This window comes from Protopterus annectens, chromosome 1.part1 (assembly GCF_019279795.1).
Source record: "Protopterus annectens isolate FY-2018-M chromosome 1.part1, PAN1.0, whole genome shotgun sequence".
In the NCBI taxonomy this organism is placed as follows: Eukaryota; Metazoa; Chordata; order Ceratodontiformes; family Protopteridae; genus Protopterus; species Protopterus annectens.
The window spans coordinates 1,585,871,202-1,585,896,132 of record NC_056726.1 but is presented as its reverse complement, the minus strand read 5'-3'; positions in this window follow the sequence as shown (position 1 = coordinate 1,585,896,132).

The window sequence follows — 24,931 nt, the reverse complement described above, 5'->3', positions numbered from 1 at the left end:
GAGAATAAGTCCATGTTTAAATGGAGCAGTTGTCAAAACCTTACTACTGTAGGAGCACAGAGTCAGGAAATATCCGAACCTAACAATGGATAGAAATAACCATCCATTCTCTTTTCGGTTACTTCATCAAGTAATGGTTTCATGAAATCTTCAGGGTATCCCCTATTAACCAACATCCTCAATAAAACATCCCTTTCCTTATAAAAATCATCAATTCTACTGATCATGCGGACCAATCTTACGCCTTGTCCTTTGATTAATGATCTTTTGTGATGAAGGGGATGCCCGCTCTCGAAATGGAGAAGGGTGTTCGAGTATGTTGGTTTCCTGAAAATTTTTGAATAAAACTGACCAGGATGTCCTCAGAATTAGTGACAGACTGGGGGCGTGGCCAAGGATGAACACAGGATAGCAGCAGATTTCTTCAGCTCCACCAATTTCATTACACTGACAGGAATTAATTACTTAAAAAATTAATTTTTGAAGTAATTTTCTTTCTAAATATGTTTGTTTTATATAGTTCTTGAACTATATCTAAAAAAGAAAGGAAATTTTAACAATATTCCTGTCAGAAATCACTTTGAAAATTTTCCTGTCAGTTTATCAGTCTGAAATGAGTTCCAGTAAGACAAATTCTCAAGACTCCAGCATCAAGAAAGAACTTCAGTCTCTGATAACTATAATCCAGCAACTTACTGCTAAGATGGATAACATGGATACTAAAATAGATACCTTCATAGAAAAAACTACAAAACAAATAGACTTGTTACATATAGACCTGCAACAACAGAAGATCCAGATGACAGGCATAGAAGAAGCTGTGAATGACATGGAAAATAGAATCCAAGAAGAGGAAATCAACATTGAGTTTCTGCTGAAACAAAATACACATTTACAAACAAAGCTGGATGACCTGGAAAATAGATCTAGGCGCAATAACATTAGGATTTTTGGACTGCCAGAAAATATTGAAGGTAACAATATTACTTCTTTTTTAACAACATGGCTCCCTAAAACTTTAGACTTACCAGAAGCATTCTCTTTTGGTATCGAAAGAGCACATAGATCTATAGCTAATACTAACTCTAACAAAAACTATCCTAGATCAGTTATAGTTAGATTTCTATCATCTTTTGATAAAGAGATGGTTCTTAAATCTGCTTGGGCTAAAGCTCCTGTTAAGAGTAATGAGACAACTGTGCGTTTTGACAATGACTATTCTTCCTTGGTAATAGCTAAAAGAAAAGTTTTTCTGCCACTAATAAGGGAGCTTAAAAAGCACAGTTTAAAACATACCTTCTGTTTCCTGCCAAGCTAAAAATCTTCCTTCCTGATGGTCCTAAAATTTTTGATGACTTAGACTCTGCTTTACTGTTTATCAAAAAAAATAAGATTTTGGATAAAATAGAGGAAATGGAATGGGCTAGTCCTTCATTAAAGAGACTGGCAACTGAAACTTCATGGAAGACTTCAGAGAAGAAGAAGAGACTAAAGAACAAATGATTTGTTCTATGTTTTTTTCTTTTTTTCTCTCATCATTTTACTTCATTATTAATCTTTTTAAATATAGTTCCTGCATTTCCAGAAAGCCACAAATATTCTGAAAAAGATTTAATCAAAGTTATTCTCTGTGTGCAAAGAAATGTTTTGTTTCATAACCAGTCAAAATATCTGAGGAGCTAATAACAAGCTATTATTCAATTTGTTTCTCTTTCTGAAAACGAGAAGTAAGGTCAGTAATTTGATACATTTTTTTCCTCTTTTTTTTCTCCTTTTCTTCTTTTCTTTGTTTAAACAATGACATTCTATTTAGATTATGTAGTGGGTAAAGGGTGGGGGAGGGCAGGGAGAGAAGAGTAATGAAAATATGATAAATGGAATAATAACATATTTATTCCTTGTAAAAAGTTTATATGTTCTTCAAATGCTATTCCTAATTATACTTTCTTGATTATACTGCTTATGCTTGTTTGTAAATAATCTGTCATGCTTTAACTAATAATAATTAGAACTAAATAATAGTAAATAATATGTTTTATTTTTAACTCTATTAATATAAACAGTAAGTAATATTCCATTGTATATACATCTTATAGCTTTCTCTTACATTTTTTTTTATTTCTGCTTTACACTCTTTTATTTTCTACTCTCTTTTTCTTTTCTTTATTCTTTCTCTTTATTTTTTTCATATTAATATATAGAAATGCTTTTGATCATATAGACACAATAAATAATAAGATTTGCATAAAAATTGAGTTGGGACATAACTATTGAGTTTTATTACTTATTAATAACTTTGGGCTTAATTTCACTTACATAGAGGCTGTAATAACCTGTAAAATACATCGCAAAGGTTTTGTCATGTTTAGATGCATTTACACTGCTAAATGAATGTTTGTCACTAGTTTTTAACAAGTTTCCCGCCAAAATGTTAAGGGAGACAATCTGGGATGTGTGCTACCTCATGAACAGTGTCCTCGAGTTGTTTTAAAAGCTTCAACTCTCAGAATTCTCACAGAGAAGCTGAAAGCAGTCAGTTTGACCTTTGACCCAGATATCACACTGACACATCGCAGATTCAGGAAGAACACTCTACCAGGAAGTAGAACTGATGCAAATGCGACTATGTGAAGGAAAATGAACTCTTTAACATCTAAATGTGAGTTATTTTATATAATTACTTAAATATCTATGTTATAATTCATAAAATATGTCAGTTATAATGATTTTAAATGATGCAGTTTCTTGTAGTAAATGTCTTATTTTAGAAGGCATAGAAAATGAAACATTTATTCAAGTGTTTTTGAAAATCTACTTGACTGCAGCATACTAATCTGTGTTAAAAACTTATGTTCCAAACATATACATTACTATAACTCATTTAATTCATCTGATTGGCAAACATAAATAACTTTATAACTCTATTCTGGAAGAAATTGTCATGTGATATATTTTAAAGCAGTAGTATAGACATACAAAATACAGATGGCTTTTTTTACAATAATGCAAGTGTTTTTGAGAATTTGCATAAATATGCAGTATGATTTATAACAATTTCTATAAATATAATATTTTATTCTATTGACAATAACGAGTATGAGTAAAATGCTCATATACAAGCAATTCAAGGTTTTTTTTTTGGAAGCTGTTGACTGCATTTACATGACAGAAAATAGATGCATCTTAATATATGTAATGTCTGAACCATATTAGCCAAAGTTTTTGATTTAAATGAATGTTAGAACTTATTTTTACATACTTTGAATAAATTATGTAAATATGCCTTCCTTTTTTTTTTTTTTTTTTTTCTCTCTCTCTTTCTTTCACTCTCTCTCCCTCTTTCACGTCTTTTATTTCTTTCTCTCCTCTTGGTTCCTAATATCAAGATTATTTGAATGCTATTTGAATACAAGTGTATTATATTACATAGATGTATATAGTAGTATGAATAGTTTAAAAAAAAAAAAAAAAGTTTATTTTAGTTTATATGATGCTGTTTTATCAAATGTGTAGTCTTGTCTTGCTAGATAATTGAATTGAAAGCTGTTAATTTAAGTTAAATATAACCAGTATTAAATTGATAAGGTAGTAGCTGAGGTACTGCTGCTTAGGGTAGGGGGTTAACTTGAGTGGTAAATATTACTCTAAGTTGGAGTTTTTAACTCCAGGCTGGATGCAAGGTTTAATCCTTACATTATTTTCACTTGTTCATTGTTATATGTATATAGTTTTGACATCCACAATATATTTTGTACACTCATTGTCACTACAAACAAAATTGAATCCTATACAAAATCCCATAAGAGATTCAATAAATACAGCTATATTTAAAGGTACACCTAAAGGAGGAGATGTAACATTACTTATGTTGTTATTTGTTATTTTGATCATAAGATTCTTAAGTTTTAAAATGCCAAATGACATCTTTAAAAGGAATTTCTTTAAACATTAATGGATTGAATAATCCGTGTAAAAGGGCAAGCCTAATAAGATACATTAATTTACATAAGGCCAACTTAGTCTTCCTGCAAGAAACCCATCTCTTGAAAAAAGATATTGATAAACTAGCCACAAACAAATATACAGTATTGGTTAGTTCAAAGCACACTCAGAAAAAAGAGGAGTGGCTATTTTATGGAATAAAAGTATGCCCATTCCTAAAACCATTAAGTCTTATCAGGATGACAAAGGAATGTTTTGTATGGTTACAATACAAATTAATGGGAAGACTTACACTTTAATTAATGTATATTGGATACCTGGAATTGGTATTAATACAGTGAAACATCATCTTGATAAGATCATATCATTCTCTATAGGAGATATTATTTTAGCTGGTGACTTTAATTGTATACTACATGAAAGTGATACTACCACTATAGGAAAAAGAAGAATTACATCTAATGCAAAACATTTAAATGATTTTGATAATTCTTATCATTTGAATGATATTAATAATCAGATAGATTCAAAATCATTACCATACACCTTTTTTTTCTAACAGATACAAAACTTATTCAAAAATAGACAGGGTCTTTATTTCTAACCAGATGGTAACAGATTTAATTAATTCCAAAATCATTTCATGTCCTATATCTGATCATAATTCAATTGTTTTTGAATTCATGATAAAAATACTCATAATGTTCAGATCAAAAGGATACCAGCATACTTAACTCAACTAAAAGACTATAAAGAATATATACTTTCAGAAGTAAAACATTTTTTAGACATAAATAATACTCCTGAAGTCTCCATTGTCTATGTTTGGGATGCCTTAAAATCATATCTATATGGACAAAGTATCAGATGGTATAATAATAAAAGGAAATCTTGGGATAAGGAATTGTTAGATATTCAAAGTAAATTAGACTGTTATAAACATAATAATAAAGAAAATATTATGGACAAGAAAGTTATTGAAGAAATAAACAAACTAAATGAGAAATACAAAGAAATTTTAACTCATAAAGTTAAAATAGCTTTTGAGAAATACAAGTTTTTGTCTTATTCAATAAGTCCCAAATACGTACATAGACTTAAAAATAAAACAAAAAGGTTGAATAAACAAAACCATATCAAAGAAATCTTTTCTCTAAGGAAAAAGAAGAATGTTTCTAGTATACCAGAAATACTAGATGAATTTAGAAATCACTTTCACAAAATTAACCATAATAACATTAACATGGAACCTAAAGATAAAATAAAGGAGTTTATAACCACAAACATGAATAAAAAGCTTAATAAACAACAGATTAAACTATTGGACAAAAGTATTTCATATACAGAGGTTATTACACAAATAAATAAGCTTAAATCAAACAAAGCACTGGGTAATGATGGTATTATACCAGAGATATATAAAATCCTTTCTAAAAGTACATATTCATTAATACATAAGGTTTTTATTTTGGCCCAAACTGAGTTAATAACCCCCCCATCTTGGCAATATACATTTATTTCACCAATTTTAAAACCTAATAAAGATCCAACTAGATGTACTTCATATCGGCCCATCTCATTACTTAATGTTGATTATAAAATGTTTATGAGTATTTTTGCTGATAGATTGAAGACAATCATCCCGGCATTATAGATATAGATCAGACAGGCTTCATTGTAAATAGAAATACTTTTGATAATATAAGAAGAACTTTAACATTAATTGATTTTGCAAATAGGAAAAAGAAAGATTTAACACTTATTAGTCTTGATATAAGTTCAGCATTTGATTCAGTAAGTTGGGACTATCTTTTTACCTTACTGAAGTGCACAAACTTCTCAGATGCATTTGTAAATCTAACTGAGCATTTATACAAAGGAACATTGGCTTATATTAAGGTAGGAACATATGTTTCACAAAATATACCCATTCTTAAACGTACAAAACAAGGATGTCCACTTTCTCCACTATTATTCACTTTAGTAATGGAGCCTTGGGCTAATTTGATCAGAAACAGTACTGACATAGAGGGTTTTGAAATAGATGAAAATACAACATCCAAAATTCAACTTTTGCAGATGATGTTCTAATTACATCAGCAGGATCTAATTCTTCTATGCAGTCTCTATTTGATAAAATGATGAATTTTAAAAGTATTTCTGGTTTAATATTCAATGAAGAAAAAACTAAAATACTACCTATATATACACGAAAAAATATTCTCATTAGTGATTTTACTAAATATGTACCCAATTCAGGTCAGATAACTTATTTAGGTATAATACTATCTAAAGATATTAAATATATTATATATAATAATTATAATACCTGTTTTCTTAATATACAAAATTTTTTAATACCTGGAATAATATGTTTTTACTATGGAGGAGAGACTTACAATTATTAAAATGATAATATTCCCCAAAATTTTATACTTAATACAATCAATAATACTTCCACCTACAAAAATAATTATCAAGAAACTGAATACACTAATGTTAAATTTCCTATGGGCACCTAATAGACCTAGGATTGCATTAAAAAAACATACTAATAGCTGGTCTCAAGGGGGTATTTCTTTTCCAGACTTTAATTTATATACTATCTCATCTATTGTAAAAGTTATTACTTTATTAATAGATCAGTCATATGTCGCAAAATGGAAAGATTATTGGGAGCTAATTAGTATGCACTTCATGAAAATCTCCTTAACACATAACAATATGATTGTTAATAACTCCATGTTATGGTTACTAAAGGAATTTTGTACTTCACCTATTACACCTAAACATATGGTTTGTTACCCATTAAATATTATTATTAGCTATCGTAACTTTATATTCATGCACCCTAAGTATAGGGAATGGAATTTTATTATATTCCCTATAATGTATACTCAGGGTATGCTTTTGTCATCTACTTCTGAAGGAACTCATTTAGCTATAGATAATGATCTAAAGTACTGGTATCAGTTGATATCTGATAATAAAGTTAAAAATCTAGATTTCTTAAAACAAGAATTTGATCTAGGAGAAACTTGCTGGTTAGAGGTTCAGACCTTTAGACAACATCTCATTAATAAAATAGATCTAATGTCTATAACAGTTAAAGAATCTATTCCAACACTGATTGATTACTTGATATTAAATTTACAACATAAAGTTTCTGATAAAGGTAAACTTTCATACATACATAAAATTATCAGACAAGAAACTTTTTACAGTGTAGATACATACTGGAATTATTTCACTTCTATTAATGGGGACCCACCAAATCAACAAGATAAACAATATATATTGGAATCTGCCTATAGTACTACATCTTCCATTGTCTGGAGACTTTATACATGGAAATTTTTACATAGATCTTTTTATACACCTTTGATGATGAATAAAATAAATAATAAAGATAATCTATGTAAGAGATGTAATGTAGAAATTAATGCTGACTGGGCTCATATGTTTTATGACTGTATAAAATTGAAAGAATACTGGAAGTCAATTAATGAATTTTTGCAGGCTCTTTTTACAGATAATTTCATTATTTCTAAATCTCTTATATTATTCAACACACCTGTTCCTCAAAGTGTTAAAAAGGTTAAGCTTCCCTTGTTATGGTCTATTCTAGCAGTGGCTAGGAAAATAATAACCAGAAATTGGATTTCAGATACACCTCCTTCATTCAATGAATTTAAAAATGTTATGAATAAAGTGTGCCATATGGAAATAAACACAATTAGGTCAAGAACAACTAGAAAAACACCTTATTATATTGTATGGGATAATTTACAAAATTTGTTAAAAAAATCCTAATTTCAATAGCATGGTATTTTAGTTTAATTAATTGATCTGATTGTAGTGGATGTCTTTGTAAATACTTTAGTTGTTTTGTTGAATGTTATAATCATATCTATTTTTAATTACTTGTATAAAATTGTTATGATATTTCTCTTGTATGTTAAAACAATAAACCTGTTTTGAAAAAGGGGAAAAAAAAAAAAAAAAAGAATTAGTGACAGACTCATGGCAATCAGACTTCATTGAAAGGATAGGACAGCTTTCATAATCTCAGTTTATGCCCCACAACAAAGGTGAAGTAAATAGCAAAAGAGTGGATTCAGGCAGCATATGCAGAACCTACTAGAAAGCAAACCAACACACAAACCTTCTCGAGTCATTCAGAGTTAAACCCAATATCATATTCATGGGTGATTTAACTACCTCCACTAAGAAACTATGAATCATACACAGCCTCAAACATGCAGGCCCAGCAGTTCCTGGACTTTGTTATCATAAACACCATGAACCAGATAGTTCATATGCCCACTAGGGGGCAGAGAACATACTAGATTAGGTCTTCACTAACATGGGAGAACTGTACACTCTATTGTAATGTCCACTTTGTTGAAGTCAGACTATAAAGCTGTCTCCTTTGAAATAAAAACAAAACCTAAGAGTCATGTCAACCCTGGAACATTTAGTAACTATTCTAAGGCAACATTCCTACTGATAAGTAATAACCTAGCAAAATGTCAAGCCTACCCCAAGCCCTGAGAACACTGCTGCCTATGCAGAGTTGTTTACAGAGAGTCTATATAATCATGTCAACAGATGCATGGATACAGCTATGCCTACTAGGAATAAACACAACTCAAGCACAAGAAACAAACCACCCTGGTGGAATCACAAAATAAATAGGCTGTGCAGTAAAAGGAAGAAAGTCATGGCAAAAATAAGGAATTGCAGCACCCAAGAGGATAAAAAAATATTTCATCAATTTAAACAAATGTCTCAGAGGACAAATCAAGTCTACTAACCTGAGCTAAAAAGATAATGCAAATCTATTGTCCAACAAAGTCAACTCCAGTTTCAGCTCTCTCACTCCCCTCCACCCACAGCCTCCCCTATGGAGAAGCCATCGAACATAACCCATCCCCTCCCGCTATCATTAGAGAGTAGGTCCTTGATGCTGTCTCTACAAGGCCAAGAAAACCATGTCAAAGGACTAGGATAATATCCCAGAATTTCTCCTAAATAGCATAATGCATGACCTAGCAATACAACTACAATTACTATTTAACCATAGCCTCCAAACAGGCTTCTTGCCAAATGAATGGAGAACTGCAGTGGTTATCCCTCTGCACAAGGGTGGGCCATCCACGGGTGACAGAATCTACAGACCCATAAGCCAGATTATTCTCAAATGTAAAGCCTTAGAAAAAATATCATAGAAATAATTAACAAAGACATATGAAATCTTCAGACACTGGATCCAACCTAGTTTGGTTTTGACAAGGTCAAATTATGCCTGCTGAACCTGGTGGACTTATTCAAGATCACAAATGCAATGAACAAGGGAAAAATGGTGCATAATGCCTACCTTGATCTAGCCCAGGCATTTGATGTCATTTGATACAATACCTCACTCAGGCATTGTAGACAAACTCATGGAATTAAGTATAAATCCATATTTCACCTGATGGATAGTTTGGCAGTTCTCTGGTATGACTTAGGAAGCTAGTTTGTGGAAGACCACCTCCACAAAAAAGCCAGTGACTACCGAAGCCTGTCTGGGCTCTGTGTTGGGCCAGTCATTCTTGGCATCTGCTTCTGTGAAGTCAATACCAATGTCCAGGTCCTCTTCCTCACTAAGTTTGTAAGGCAGGTGCAGTCCTTGAATCCATCCATGATACAAATATCCCCTAAGAAGGTAACACTTAGATGAATAAGTGGTATTAGAGACACGGTCTGAAACTCAATGCCAAGAAATGTAGAATAGTATATTTCAGAAAATCAGCCACCCTAGAAACAACATCACTGATTACATACAAAACAAACTGCATTAAAAATATCTGAAACCTTGCTTGCCACTTAAATAGGACATGCTAGAAGGACTGGTATGTGTTTCAGAAATACTGCTTCTCTGGAACAGACTTTCCATCCAGCAATACTTCCATAAGTTCATAGGTTCATAGGTAGGTACGAGGCTATCAGCCCAAGGGCTTACATAAGCCTAGCCAGCAAGGTTCCCTGACTTATGCCACCCAAGAAAGTTATTTTCCTGTGACACTGTCGAGTAGAGACACAGAAGTGATCCCTGGGGTGTATTTCCTATTTCCCATCCACTCATCAATATTTTTCTTGAAGAGTGCTAATGAAGGACTTTGCTTGACATAGATGGGTAGGCTGTTCCAGAGTGTGGGAAGTCTCTGGGACAGGAATCTATCTCTCCAGCATGTCCTGTTTATTGTGATGGCAAGGTTTAGGTCCTTAGAGCATGTAGCATGGAGGGATTGGGATTTCTTTAGGTGTAGCATGTCCAACAGCACTGGGTTTAACATAGCTTTATATGTTACGCAGAGATCACCTCGGAGTAGACAATATGCTATGGAGTAAAGCTGGAGTTTTTTGAGATGGTCAGTGTAGGGCATTTGTTTGAGGCCAGTAATCCTCTTTGTGAGGTACTTCTGTGGCCTTTTCAGCTGCTGCAGATGTCTTGTGAGGTACATTCCAAAAGGGCCGTTGTACTCTATAATGGGTCTAATGAGTGTCGAGTAGAGGGGAACAATTACCTCTTTTTTCCTGGATAAGAACCCTTTTATGATGAGGTGAGTCACGTAGAAGGACTTCCTGACTACTGTGGCGATGTGACTATCAAAGGAGAGACTATTGTCAACCTGAGTCCCAAGGTCTCTTATCACACATTCAGTGTTAAGTAGATTGTTGCCTATGTGGTAGTTCATGGGCACAGAGTTTTTACCAAAGGGGATAACACTGCACTTTTTGGCATTGTGCTTGAGGTCATGGCTCTGACACCAGGCATCTGTCTCAGCGAGGCGCTTCTGTAGGATGTCCACATCATTTGGGGACTTGACTATGGCTCCTAGTTAGCAGTCATCTGCAAACTTCATTAGCCAGAGGCCTTCTGTGTTAGCCTGTACTTCAGAGAAGTAGATACCAAACAGGAGAGGTCCCAGGGCAGAACCCTGTGGTACTCCACTTGTCACTGTTTTTAGGTCAGATTTGGAGTCTGCAACTTTTACAGTGTGGGTTCTGTCAGTGAGCCAGTTGGCAACCCATCTTGTTACTTCCCTCATTCAGTTCAAGCATAATTTGGGCCAGTGGGTGGTAAATTTGAAATTCACCCCTGGTCTGGCAGCTATGTCCACAATGGACAGAGGTATCCGGTAAATGGTTGACTACACAAGCCCTAGCCTATATATACATCCTAAAATTATCTTAATGTTCCTAAAACTTGTCAGATACATTTGGAATGCATGGTGAGGCTTAAAAAGACTCCTGTGGTCATTAGCATATTACACACCTATGAACCTATGAACCTATCAACATGAGTTAGTGTTAATAACAGAGGACCTGGATACACATACTAGAACAGACAGAAAATGATATGAGGACTGTTTGGGTCCATATGGGTGGGGCAAAAGGAATAAAGGAGAAGCCATTTTAGATTTCTGTCTGGTAAATGGTTTGATGGTGGCAAACACATGGTTATCTAAGAGAGACAATACCAAGACCCCATACAAGTGTGGCCAGCATGCAACTCAGGTGGACTTCCACCTAGTGAGCAAGGATCAATGGGGTAGAATCAGTGATTGCAAACTCATGCCCAGTGAAGCAGTCAGCTCACAGCATAAACTACTGTTTGCCACACTCACCTGTAAGCAGTGATCAGAAAAGACTCTAAGGTCAAAAGTGACAAGGGTAAAGACATGAAAGTTGACTGGTGAGAGAAAGCATAAGAGTTCAAGGAAATACTTAGGGCTTTAGCACCTGAGAAAAAGGAAATAGATGGAGCTGAAGAAGAAGAATGGCATTACCTCAGAACGGCATGTGTGAGGACTATGGAGCAGATATGCAACAAGCCAGGTATAAAAAGAGGTAAATAAGGAAAGTTTGTGGTAGACTGCGGAAGTCCAAAAAGTCATCAAAAGAAAGAAGGATTGCAGTAAAAAAATAGGAGACAGAAAAGACAGATCAGGCTATGAAGGAATGCTCGTTAGCTAACAAATAGGCTAAGTGAGCAGTTGCAATAGCCAAGTGCAAGGCATCATTAGTGCTCTACCAGCTTCTGGAAAGGGACTAAGGAGATGGCACAAAGAAACTCTAGCAGGTTGTTTTGGAAAGGGACTCAGGAGATGGCACAAAAAAACCTCTAACAGGTTATTTTGTAAAGGGACTCAGGAGACGGCACAATGAAACTCTAACAGGTTGTTTTGGAAAAGGACTCAGGAGAAGGCACAAAGAAACCCTAACAGGTTGATTTGGAAAGGGACTCAGGAGATGGCACAAAGAAACTTTGTTTTGTAAAGGGACTCAGGAGATGGCACAAAGAAACTCTTACAGGTTGTTTTGGAAAAGGACTCAGGAGACGGCACAAGGAAACTCTAACAGGTTGTTTTGGAAATGAACTCAGGAATTGGCAGAAAGAAACTCTAACAGGTTGTTTTGTAAAGGGACTCAGGAGATGGCACAAAGAAACTCTAAGGTTGTTTTTTAAAGGGACTCAGGAGATGGCACAACAAGTTGTTTTGCAAAGGGACTCAGGAGATGGCACAAAGAAACTCTAACAGGTTGTTTTGGAAAAGGACTCAGGAGACGGCACAAGGAAACTCTAACAGGTTGTTTTGGAAATGAACTCAGGAATTGGCAGAAAGTAACTCTAACAGGTTGTTTTGTAAATTGACTCAGGAGATGACACAAAGAAACTCTAACAGGTTGTTTTGGAAAGGGACTCGAGGCAGCACAAGGAAACTCTAACAGATTGTTTTGTAAAGGGACTCAGGGGACGGTACAAAGAAACTCTAACAGGTTGTTTGTAAAGGAACTGAGCATAAAGAAACTAGCAGGTTGCTTTGCAAAGGGACTCAGGAGATGACACGAATAAACTCTAACATGTTGTTTTGTAAAGGGACTCGGGGGATGGCACAATGCAACTCAGTTTGTTTTGCAAAGGAACTCAGGGGATGGCACAAAGAAACTCTAACAACTTGTTTTGCAAATGGACTCAGGAGATGGCGCAAAGAAACTCTAACAGGTTGTTTTGGAAAGGGACTCATGAGACAGCACAAATAAACCATAACAGGTTTATAGGTTCATAGGTAGGTACTAGGCTATTAGCCCTAGGGCCTATATAAGCCTAGCCAAAAATGTACCCTGGCTTTCTCCATCCAACAAAATTATTTTCCTGTGCACCTGTTGAGCAGAGCCACAGAAGTGATCCCTGGAGTGAATTTCCTATTTTCCATCCAATCATCAAGATTTTTCTTGAAGAATGCTAATCAGGAGCTCTGTTTGACAGAGATAGGTAGTCTGTTCCAGAGTATGGGAAGTCTCTGGGACAGGAATCTATCCCTCCAGCATGTTCTGTTTATTGTGGTGACAAGGTTTAGGTCCCTAGAGCGTGTAGCTCGGAGGGATTGGGATTTCTTTAAGTTGAGCATGTCCAACAGCTCTAGGTTTGACATAGCTTTGTATGTTAGGCAGAGATCACCTCTGAGTAGGTGATATGTGACAGAGTAAAGCTGGAGTTTTTTGAGACAGTCTGCATAGGGCATCTCTTTGAGGCCAGTAATCCTCTTTGTGAGGTATTTCTGTGGCCTTTCCAGTTGTTATAGATGTCTTGTGAGGTACATACCAAAGGGGTGTTGTACTCTATAATGGGTCTAATGAGTGATGAGTAGAGGGGAACAATGACCTCTTTTTTTCTGGATGAGAAACCTTTTGTGATGAGGTGAGCCACATAGAAGGATTTCCTGACCACTGTGGCGATGTGATTATCAAAGGAGAGACTACTGTCCACCTGTGTCCCAAGGTCTCTTATCACATTTTCAGCATTAAGTAGACTACCAGCTATGTGGTAATTCATGGGTACAGAGTTTTTACCAAATGGGATGACAATACACTTTTTGGCATTGAGCTTCAGGCCATGGCTTTGACACCAGGCATCTGTCTCAGTGAGGCCCTTTTGTAGTATGTCCACATCGTTAGGAGGTACAATTATGGCTCCTAGTTTGCAGTCATCTGCAAACTTTGTTAGCCAAAGACCTTCTCTGTTAGCCTGTACTTCAGAGAAGTAAATACCAAACAGGAGAGGACCCAGTAATGAACCCTGTGGTACTCCACTTGTCACTGGTCTAAAGTTGGATTTGGAGTCTGCTACTTTCACAGTGTGGGTTCTGTCCATGAGCAAGTTGGCAACCCATCTTGTGACATAGGGATTTATACCTAGTTTAGTGAGCTTATCTATAATTTCAAAGTAGAGGATGGTGTCAAAGCCTTGCCAAGATCTAGATAAGCTGTGTGAACCACCTTACCCTCATCTATGGCTTTGGTGACTGCTTCAAAGAAGTCAATCAGGTTTAGGAGACATGATCTGCCTTTTACAAATTTGAACTGGGTAGGGTCCAGAGTTTGGAGATTACCGATGTCTTTGTTTATGAGTTCCATGATGATACATTCCATGGCCTTGCAGACTAGGCTTGTCAGGCTAATAGGGTGGTAGTTCCTGGGGTCTGTCATGGCTCCCCCTTTGTGGAGTGGGATAACCGTTGTGATGCGCCATTCAGTGGGCACAAAGCCTGAGGTGAGGCTATGATTGAACACGGTACTTAGGTAGGGTGCCAGTTCATTCTGTAGTTCATGTAGAATGCAGCCTGGGATATTGTCAGGTCCCACGTATGCTGTGTTCTTGGCTTTGGATAGTATGTGTTTTACCTGTGCAGCCATGATTACAGGAACTTTGCATTCTTCCGGTATAGAGATGGGCCCTCTAGAAGGTGAGAGGGGGGTAAAGTCAGCACTGAACCTATCTGCCAGGATGTTGGCAATATCAGTTGGTTCTGTATATTTAGTGACATTGTGCTGTAACTCAGAGCAGATCTGAGTGTTGCCATTGAGATTCCTGACATAACTATAGAATGCTTTGTGGTAGTCTTTAGAGTCAGTGGCAATTTTGTTTTCGTAACTAGCTTTGAAGTATTTTATGAGGGATCTCAGCTTCTTACTGAGGTTCACCAGGGAGTTCCTCCAGTCATGGGATTTTACTCTGTTTTGCAACAGTTTCTTTCTTCTGTTATAGAGTTTGTTTATGGCAGAGGACCACCAGATTGGCTTCCTTTTTTTGGAGGATAGCATCTTGGTTCTATTAGGGATAGCATGATCCATGCACTTGTGTAAGTGCTTATAAAGTGCATTTGTGTAGGATTCAGCAGTCGTACCTCTATTGTCCGTCTGCATGGGTGTAATGAAGTTTGCCACTTCTATCTTAAGAAGTGTGAAGTTGGCTTTGGAGAAGTTTTTTACGGTGGTTTCCCTAATTGGGGGTGGGGGTGGGATGTGGATGTCTAGGGTGATTAGTTTGTGGTCAGATCTGACCAACAAGGAATTGACCTCTGGTGTGGAACACCAGTTGCCCATGTTGGTAATGACCAGGTCTAGGATATTGTTGCCCCTGGTGGGGGTGTGAATAAATTGATCCAAGGCATTGGAATTTATGAATTCCAGAAAACGTTGAGCAAAAGAGTTGGCACGTGAGTAGTTTTCCCAGTTAATGGTGGGGTAGTTGAAATCACCCATTATTAGGGTGTTATGTTGTACCCTAATACTTTCCAGTGTATCAAGAAATGAGGAGTGGGAATCCTGGTGGGGAGTCTGTAGCAAGCTACAATTTGGATTGCGGTCTTGCCCAGAGTTAGTTGCACTTGGATAATCTTGGATGCATTATGCTGTGCAACTAGCCTGGAGGTGTGGATATTCTTAATGAATATGGACACGCCTCCACCTTTAGTGCTTCGTTCCGGGTTAGGTGGCCAAAAGGTGTGGTATAAATTATAGCCTGGTAATGCAGGGGTGCTCTTTGGAGCTTTGAACCAGGTCTCTGTCACTGCACAAATGTCGATGTTCTCCATTTTAAGAAGTGCCTCGAGTGAGTGCATTTTGAGGTTTAGACTTCTAGCATTGAGTAGCATTACCCTCAGATTTTGCTTGCTTATACCTGTTACGGTGGTGAATTTGTCATTTGAGCCTTGCCTAAAAAAGGTCCTATAGGGGTGGCAAGAACCTTAGCCAGTATCCGGAATCCCAAGGGCGACAGGTGCAGACCATCTCTGGCAAAGCATCGTGGTCTGTCGATCTTGTCGTCCCAGGCAGACAAATACTGGATCCCCTTAGAATGATACCAGAAGCTTAGCCAATTGTTGAAGTCAATCATTTAGTCCTTGTACTGTGGTATCATTCTGAGTGATGGCAGGATGCTACTCAGGGCTAGGGTCATACCTGCCTGGGCTACAAGATCGGAGAGCTCCTCCATGTCTCTTTTCATGTAGTCCAGGGAGGTGCGTCTCAAGTCATTCACACCAACATGGACAATGACAGTGTCATATTTGTACTTGTTATGGAGTGACCTGAGTGCGTGCATTATGTGGCAGATCCTGGCACCTGACAGGCAGCTGACAGTAACTTTCTCCTTGTTTAGCTTGGTGAGTGGAACATCAGTGTGCCTGACTATAGAGTCACCTATAACTAGAGTGTTGGGTACGTTGTTATGCCTTATGGGCTGTGGTTGAGTGGCACACTGAGTTTGTGGGCTATGTGTCATTTGGGTTGTATTGGGGGTGGAGTTTGCTTGCATTTCTGCTATGGAGGTCCCTGATGCTTGGGCAGGTTTTTATTGAGAGCCTCAGCGAATGTAAGTGTGTGTTTTGTGATTCTATGCATGTTTTTTGGTGGTACAGGTTTTGAGGGACTATGTGATGAGTGTGGTGTGGTGCAAGTGTTCTCCTCTTGATTGTCTAGCCCAGTCTTGGGTGAAGAGAGCTTTGCTTCCAGTTTGGTTATATAAGTGCATCTCTCACAGGTTGTAGTGTTGAGTGGTAGGAGGATAGGGTTGTCTGTGTATAATGAGGCAGTTGCTGCATTGCCCCAAGATGCCCAGATTCATCAGGTAGACAAGATAAATCACCGGGAGCTGACCCTTAGACATGCCTTGATAGGTGCTTATTTATTAAGTACTAAAAACTGCTTTCCACTAGACAAGTGAGTAAAGTTGAGTGCTGTAGTAATTTGTAGCTTATTTAGTGCTTACAATGAGTTCCGAACAAGTGCTGAGCTCAAAGAAACAGATTTGAGTGCTGAAACTAGAAAACTGGCTAGTTCTAAGAAACAAAATATATATCTATATATATATATATATATATATATATATATATATATATATATATATATTACATCATGTTAGTTGATACTTTCCTCTGTAAACTATTTTAGTGTAATGGAGCCTTTCGCTCTGGACCTCTGTTGAAAATGGGATCTTGCCCCAGTTGGACATTCCTGGTAAGCAAATGTGAAAGGCAAATAAATAATAAATAATTGTATTTATTTATTAGTAGTTTACTGGGAAATTTAGACTTGGAACAAAGCCAATTTTCAGAGGAGACCGGGGGAGAAACGCTCCATACGTATGTCTTTTTTACTAATTGTAAATATTAAATAAATGTAACAGGCTCTTCTCACACCACACAAAATTTCTGGAGGGAGGGACTGATAAACAAATGCACAGCACAGAAGAAAGTAGGATTGGAGATAACCAGTTTGGATTCAGATCAGGGTGCTACACAACCAACCCAATCATGACAAGAAGCTAGAGATGAGGAATGAGTTCAAATGGGCATTCCTAGATTTGGAGAAAGCATATGACAGCACCCCAAAAAAGTTGAATTGAGCAGTCCTGCAATGGTTTGAAGTCCCAGAAACATTGGATATTTAGTGCAGGCTGTGGACAAGGACCCAATGGCACATGTAAGAATACTGTTCAGACATATAGAGGATTCACTGTGGGATTAGGTGTATAGCAGGGTTCAGCTCAGAGCCTATGCCATTCATATACTTCATGGATTACATTACCAAAGAGGTCAGAGGAGATAGATCAACAGAGCTGCTGTATGCAGACAATGTGGCATTACAGTCAAACTTTGAATAAGAACTTCAGCAAGTTATAGGGGAACAGGATACAAAGCTGCAGCCACATGGGGTAAAATTAAGTAAAGATAATTTCATTGTGATAGCCACAAGAAGGACAAATCAAAAGAAGCTGGGAAATTAGATAGATGGGAAAATAGTGGAGGAGGTTAACAGCTTCAAGTAGCTAGGAGGGATGATTGAGGAGAAGTAAAGTCTAAAGGATGAGGTCAAGGCTAGAATCAGAAGGGTGCATTTTTCAGACAGAATAGTTCCAAAGAAGCTGAAAATTAAGGTGGATAAAACAGTGGTGTGATTAGTACTACCTGAGCAAGGAAGTCAGAGCAGCTGAAGAAGCTAGAGGTGATGGGGATGAAGTGCTTGAGATTGATGGTAGGATGCACGCTATGGGACAGACTATGAACTGAGGACATTAGAGCAGAAGTCCATATAGCTCCAATTGCAGAAAAGATCAAAGAGAACAAATTAAATGTGTAAGATATCAGAAGGCAGTCTGGTAAAGAAGATTTGGGAGAGACAGGAGAAAGACATGATGAAATGAGGGTGTCCAACAAAGAGATGAATGGATTTTGTGAGAGAAACCCAAGGAAATGACTATCAAAGAAGGTATTAGTGTGGCACGGACTCGACCGACATGGTGGCAGCTGATATGACACCCAACCCAATATAGAAAATGGGAGTTGATGATGAACATGATGATGAAGGGATTGATGTTTAGTGGGGAGAATTTAACATTAGTACCTGCATGAAGGGTTGAGTGAAAGGTCTGGGAAAGATCCAGCTAAGCATTGGAACTGTATGGCCTCTTTCATGGCCTCAGGAGCCCTGTCAGAGAGCTTAACCAGGTTGTTCATTCATGATCTACTTTTTACAAAGCAGAGCTGGGATGCAATCAGTGATATAAGGTTATCTGTATCACTGCTAATAAAACATTCCACCACCTTGCAAATAATGCTATTGAGGCTAATAGGCTTGCAGTTTCCAAGATTAGTACAGCAATTACTTTTATACAAAGGCAATACAATTACTATTCTCCACACTTTGTGGACATATCCAGTGGAAAAACTCTGGCTGAAGACTTGATAGGGAGGGTTTACTAAGAGGATTTTACATTTCTTAGCCAATGTCCAGGGATATTGTCAGGATCCATGGAAGCAGTTCTTTAAATTTTAACATACCAGAAGGACTTTGTCCAAATTTATCTCATGAGGAGGGCCTGAAGAAGAATGCTTGGGTGAGTGGAGTGAATTTGGAAGAACATTAGCAATATCCTTTGAATATATGTTCATTATATAACTGCTGAATATTTTTAAGATTCATAATATAATTGAAGAAGGTCTTATGTCAATCTTTTGAATTTGTTGCAGCTCTAAGTGCATAGTTAGCCTTACATTAACTAATGTAAGTTTGAGAGACTTGATAAGCAGTTTTAAATCCCCCATACCTCTCAAATGTTCAGATTTTGGAGTGATGACCCTAATTTTTTCTCATACTTTTATATGTGATTATCAGTAAGATGAGTAAAAAATAATACTTTTCGAGTAATTCTTGAATGTAGAAGAGCTATTAGGAGTAAAAAATGAGCTTTCATAGAGAAGATCACAGTAAGATTGTCAGATTTGATGAAGACCAGTGAGAAATGTATGCGAGAGCAAGATTAAGAAAGTTAACACCTCTAGTGGACATGGGAACAACTTTTTCAAGTGTATTTGCATTTACAAAGTCCAGAAGATGTCGTAGAAAATGTTTTCCACTTTACGTGTGGATAGCTGAATTTACCCATAAGAAAGATATTTGGCTTAACCGTTAACTTTACTAAGTGGTTATCATATTCTCCTTGTTTTGAAGAGGTTCCAGACTGGGATCTATATTTGACTGTAATGTGATAACTATTTTTTTTTTTTGAAGGAACCTAGGACTTCTACCAGTTTCAGATTTGTATCATGTAAAATCTGATGAGAGGCAATGGGGTAATGAATAAAAACAGATACTCCCCACATTTAACAGTAGATCGAAATGCATGATAGGCATTGTACCCTAGAATGCAAGGAGTGTTATCATCACAATGGAACCAGACGTCTGTAATTATACAAATGCAAATGTTTTCAAGGATAATGAAGATCTCAAGTTCAAACATTGGCTACACTTCTGGCTTTCATCAGCACTAGCTTAATATTATCCAGACTGGAGTTTGCTATGTTGGGATTTTCATCAGGTGAACTGGACCTAAAATGCTACTATGGCAGCTGTAAGACCTTTAGCCAGCATGGGAAAACTAAATGGTGAAAAAAGCAGGCTATCTCTAGCAAACAGGTACGTCTATGGAGCATTTCATTTGATGTTAACAAACAGAATGGATCCTCCTTTAATTACACAAATTTGTTAGTCAGTTACTGAAGCCAACTATTTAATTCCTGAATTTAGGCAGCATTCTTGTTGCTGGTTAAATACTTCTCATTACCAGGGACTTACCCTCTTCAGTGTTCAGTGACATGAGCAGGTAGCCTAACATTGTCCTCAAGGTGGGAATGCCTATGATCATTCATTCAAACATGAGCCACTACAAAACTGTAACTGTATTTGGGGTAGTTCATGGATCTAAGGGTGTGAGTGGTATTCCTAATCCTTGCACCAGAAGGGCAACTGTCATCCTATCCTTTGCCAACCTGGTAATTGCTGTGTTTGTATGACTTATAATGGTGTCAACAATGACTAAGACATTTCTGGGATGTGCTGCAATTTTATGGGACCTTAAAGGTACAGGGGGCTTCTGCTATAGCAGGCATGGGTGTGGATGTGGGTGTGGTATTAGTATGTGTACTAAATGACTGTAGTGAACTAACAGTATATGTAAGAGACCTAACAGGCTTAGACAAGGATTTCGATAATATCTTAGCGTATGTAAGAATAATATTTTGGTGCTGTGGTATTGTTCGGTTTACTAATGGTGTGTGGTATGTAACATTAACTTCTAGTTTAGATAAATAAGTGCATCTCTCACATGTGGAACCAGTAGGAGGGATCAATTTTAAGTGAGATTTTATGTGAGAACAATTGACTTCACATGTAGTTAACAGTGGGTACACAATATTCTGGGTCTGTGGAATACAATGGAAAGGTTAATGAATGTAAATAGTTTAATGGGAATGCCTCCATAAAAAGATACTTTTGTATTTTCTAATGAGAGGCAGTGTAAGGAAGGTTTGCTAATTCATATATATTCTTTTTTTCATCCATGAGATGTTGCTCAAACATCAGTAACTCCGTCTTTTTATAAATCTATTGGAACTTGCCTTTCATTACATCAGTTTCTCATTGTACTTCAAATTTCTTTGAAAAACGTTACTGTGCTTTTGCATTCATGCTTGTGTATTATTTGTTACATTTCTGACTCTATCAGGAGTTTAGGGCTAGATAGGGACTACTAACGTTAGGGTTGGGGACCAGACAGTAGTTTTAGAGTTAGAAATTATTACCACTATTGAGTGGTGGGTAGGCAATTAACTATCATCAGGCTAGTGGCAGTTTGAGGCATGTGCCATTTAGATTAAGTAGCGGCAAGCGAGTGTGTTGCAAGCTAGTAACATCTGGGCACTTGTACTAGACACAACACATTAATATCTACATTAAAAAGGGAAGAAATTTAATTATGAGACATTATGAAAAAGGGGCTGCAAGTAGACATGGTAAGAATGTGATGGGAAGACGGAGGGTATAACTTTTAGGGGGAAGGGGATAAGTGCCCATTTCTTGTTTTTTTGAACAAAAGCTAAGAAAAGATGTAGGGGGAGGAAAAGGTATGATAAGATTTGAGAGTCATTAGCTGGGCAAACACACTGCCTGTCTGATACCAAGTGGGGAGGGTAGACAGCACCATTACCTCTGCTATCTGCCTGAGATGTTACTGGCAGCGGCAGGCAGTGATATGACTCTATTAGTCACAAGAGGGCACCTTTCCAGGTGTCAAATGTCTAAACTATATATGGTGCTTCTATGAGAGCAGATTTGCTATTGGACACTTCCATCAGCTCCAAAACTAACAATTGTTGCCAAATGTTCATTTTGGGGTCGCTGACTTGTCCACCCACATGTTCAGTGTGCTCCACAGGTGTTCATGCAGTTGCATGAGATTGAGAGAGCCTTTTAGCATTTTTATATCCACAGGCATCATATGTTGAAAGAGCAAATCAGTAACATTCATCAATTAGGGCCTCATTAGTGTATATATATATATATATATATATATATATATATATATATATATACATATATATATATATATATATGCGTATATATATATATATATATATATATATATATATATATATATATACATATATATATATATATATATATATATATATATATATATACCAGAACTTCAACTTTATACAATATAATGCCTGTCTGTGGCTACAAGTCTCATCACTCTACAGAAGATTACTGGCAAGCAAATGAATACTCTTCATTTTTATGGGTGCAAAAGATGTGTGTAACAGAAGCCACAATTCTTGGTTGTGAGGTATTCCTGCATTTATCTAACTTTTCATTTAGCTGCACTGTCTTCATCATGTACTGTTTTGTAAAACTGCATAGACAATGAGCTTTATAAAAGGAACAGTACCGACTGTAAGCTACAGCTGTGGTAAAAGTTACTCCTATTAGGTGTGCCAATAAAAGGGGGAGTCTTCTTCTTCTTCTTCTTCTTCTGTTGGCTTCTCCGGTTAGGGGTCACCACAGTGGATCATCTGTTTCCATTTCTTCCTGTCCTCTGCATCTTACTCTGTCACACCAACCACCTGCATGTCCTCTCTCACCACATCCATAAACCTTATCTTAGGCCTTCCTCTTTTCCTGTTACCTGGCAGCTTCATCCTTAGCATCTTTTTCCCAATATACTCTGCATCCCTCCTCAATACATGTCCAAACCAACGTAATCTTGCCTCTCTAGCTTTGTCTCCAAACCTTCCAACCTGGGTCAAATGGCTTAAAGTAAATGGGTAATTCAACATTAAAGTAACAAAGTATACATTTTGGAAGTAATTTGGACTGTCATTCTGAAAGTTAAGTTAATAAATTTTGCAGTGCCAGGTGTGTCTGCTGTTGTGTGAATTTATTTTTTGTAAATGCTGCTAAGATAGGCCAAAATTGATTTAATTATAATGCTGTAGTTCATAGGTTCATAGGTAGGTACTAGGCTATTGGTCCTAGCGCCTATTTAAGTTTAGCCAAATGGTACCCTGGCTTTCGCACCCAAAAAATTATTTTCCTGTGCCCCTGTCGAGCAGAGCCACAGCAGTGATCCCTGGGGTGAATTTCCTATCTCCCATCCAATCATCAAGATTTTTATTGAATAGTGCTAATGAGGAGCTTTGTTTGATATAGATAGGTAGTTTGTTCTAGAGTATGGGAAGTCTCTGGGACAGAAATCTATCCCTCCAGCATGTTCTGTTTATTGTGGTGACAAGGTTTAGGTCCCTAGAGCATGTAGCTCATAGGAATTGGGATTTCTTTAAGTGGAGCATGTCCAACAGCTCTGGGTTTGATATAGCTTTGTATGTTAGGCAGGGATCGTCTCTGAGTAGGCGATATGTGACGGAATAAAGCTAGAGTTTTTTTGAGACGGTCTGCATAGGGCATCTGTTTGAGGCCGGTAATCCTCTTTGTGAGGTATTTCTGTTGCCTTTCCAGTTGTCGTAGATGTCTTGTGAGGTACATACCAAAAGGGGCATTGAACTCTATAATGGGTCTAATGAGTAATGAGTAGAGGGGAACAATGACCTCTTTTTTCCTGGATGAGAAAAGTTTGGGATGAGGTGTGCCACGTAGAAGGATTCCCTGACTACTGTGGTGATATGATTATCAAAGGAGAGACTATTGTCCACCTGTGTCCCATGGTCACTTATTGCACATTCAGTGTTAAGTAGACTACTGCCTATGTGGTAGTTCATGGGTACAGAGTTTTTACCAAAAGGGATGACAATGCACTTTTTGGCACTGAGCTTGAGACCATGGCTTTGACACTAAGCATCTGTCTCAGTGAGGCCCTTCTGTAGGATGTCTACATCATTAGGAGTTTTGATTATGGCTCCTAGTTTGCAGTCATCTGCAAACTTCATTAGCCAAAGACCTTCTGTGTTAGCCTGTACTTCAGAGAAGTAGATACCAAACAGGAGAGGACCCAGGGCTGAACCCTGTGGTACTCCACTTGTCACTGGTCTGAAGTTAGATTTGGAGTCTGCTACTTTCACAGTGTGGGTTCTGTCACTGAGCCAGTAGGCAACCCATCTTGTGACATAGGGATTTATATCTAGTTTAGTGAGTTTATCTATAATTCCAGAGTGGGGCATGATGTCGAAAGCCTTGGTAAGATCTAGATAGACTGTGTGAACCACCTTACCCTCATCTATGGCTTTGGTGACCACTTCAAAGAAGTCTATCAGGTTTAGGAGACATGATCTGCCTTTTAAAAACCTGACCTGGGTGGCATCCATCATTTGTAGATTACCAATGTCATTGTTTATATGTACCATGCTGATACTTTCCATAGCCTTGCAGACCAGGCTCATCAGGCTAATGGGGCAGTAGTTCCCGGGGTCCGTGATGGCTCCCCCTTTGTGGAGTGGGATAACCATCACTGTGTGCCATTCAGTGGGCACAAAGCCTGAGGTAAGGCTATGACTGAACATGGTACTTAGGTGGGGTGCCAGTTCATTCTGTAGTTCGTGTAGAACGCAGCATGGGATGTTGGCAGTTCCCATGTATGCTGTGTTCTTGGCTTTGGAGAGTGTGTTTTTTACCTGTGCAGCCATGATTACAGGAATTTTGCATTCTCCCGGTATAGAGATGGACCCTTTAGGGGATGAGAGGGGTTAAAGTTAGCACTGAACCTATCTGCCAGGATCTTGGCAATATAAGTTGGTTCCGTATATTTAGTGCCATTGTGATGTAACTAAGAGCAGATCTGAGTGTTGCCATTGAGATTCTTGACATA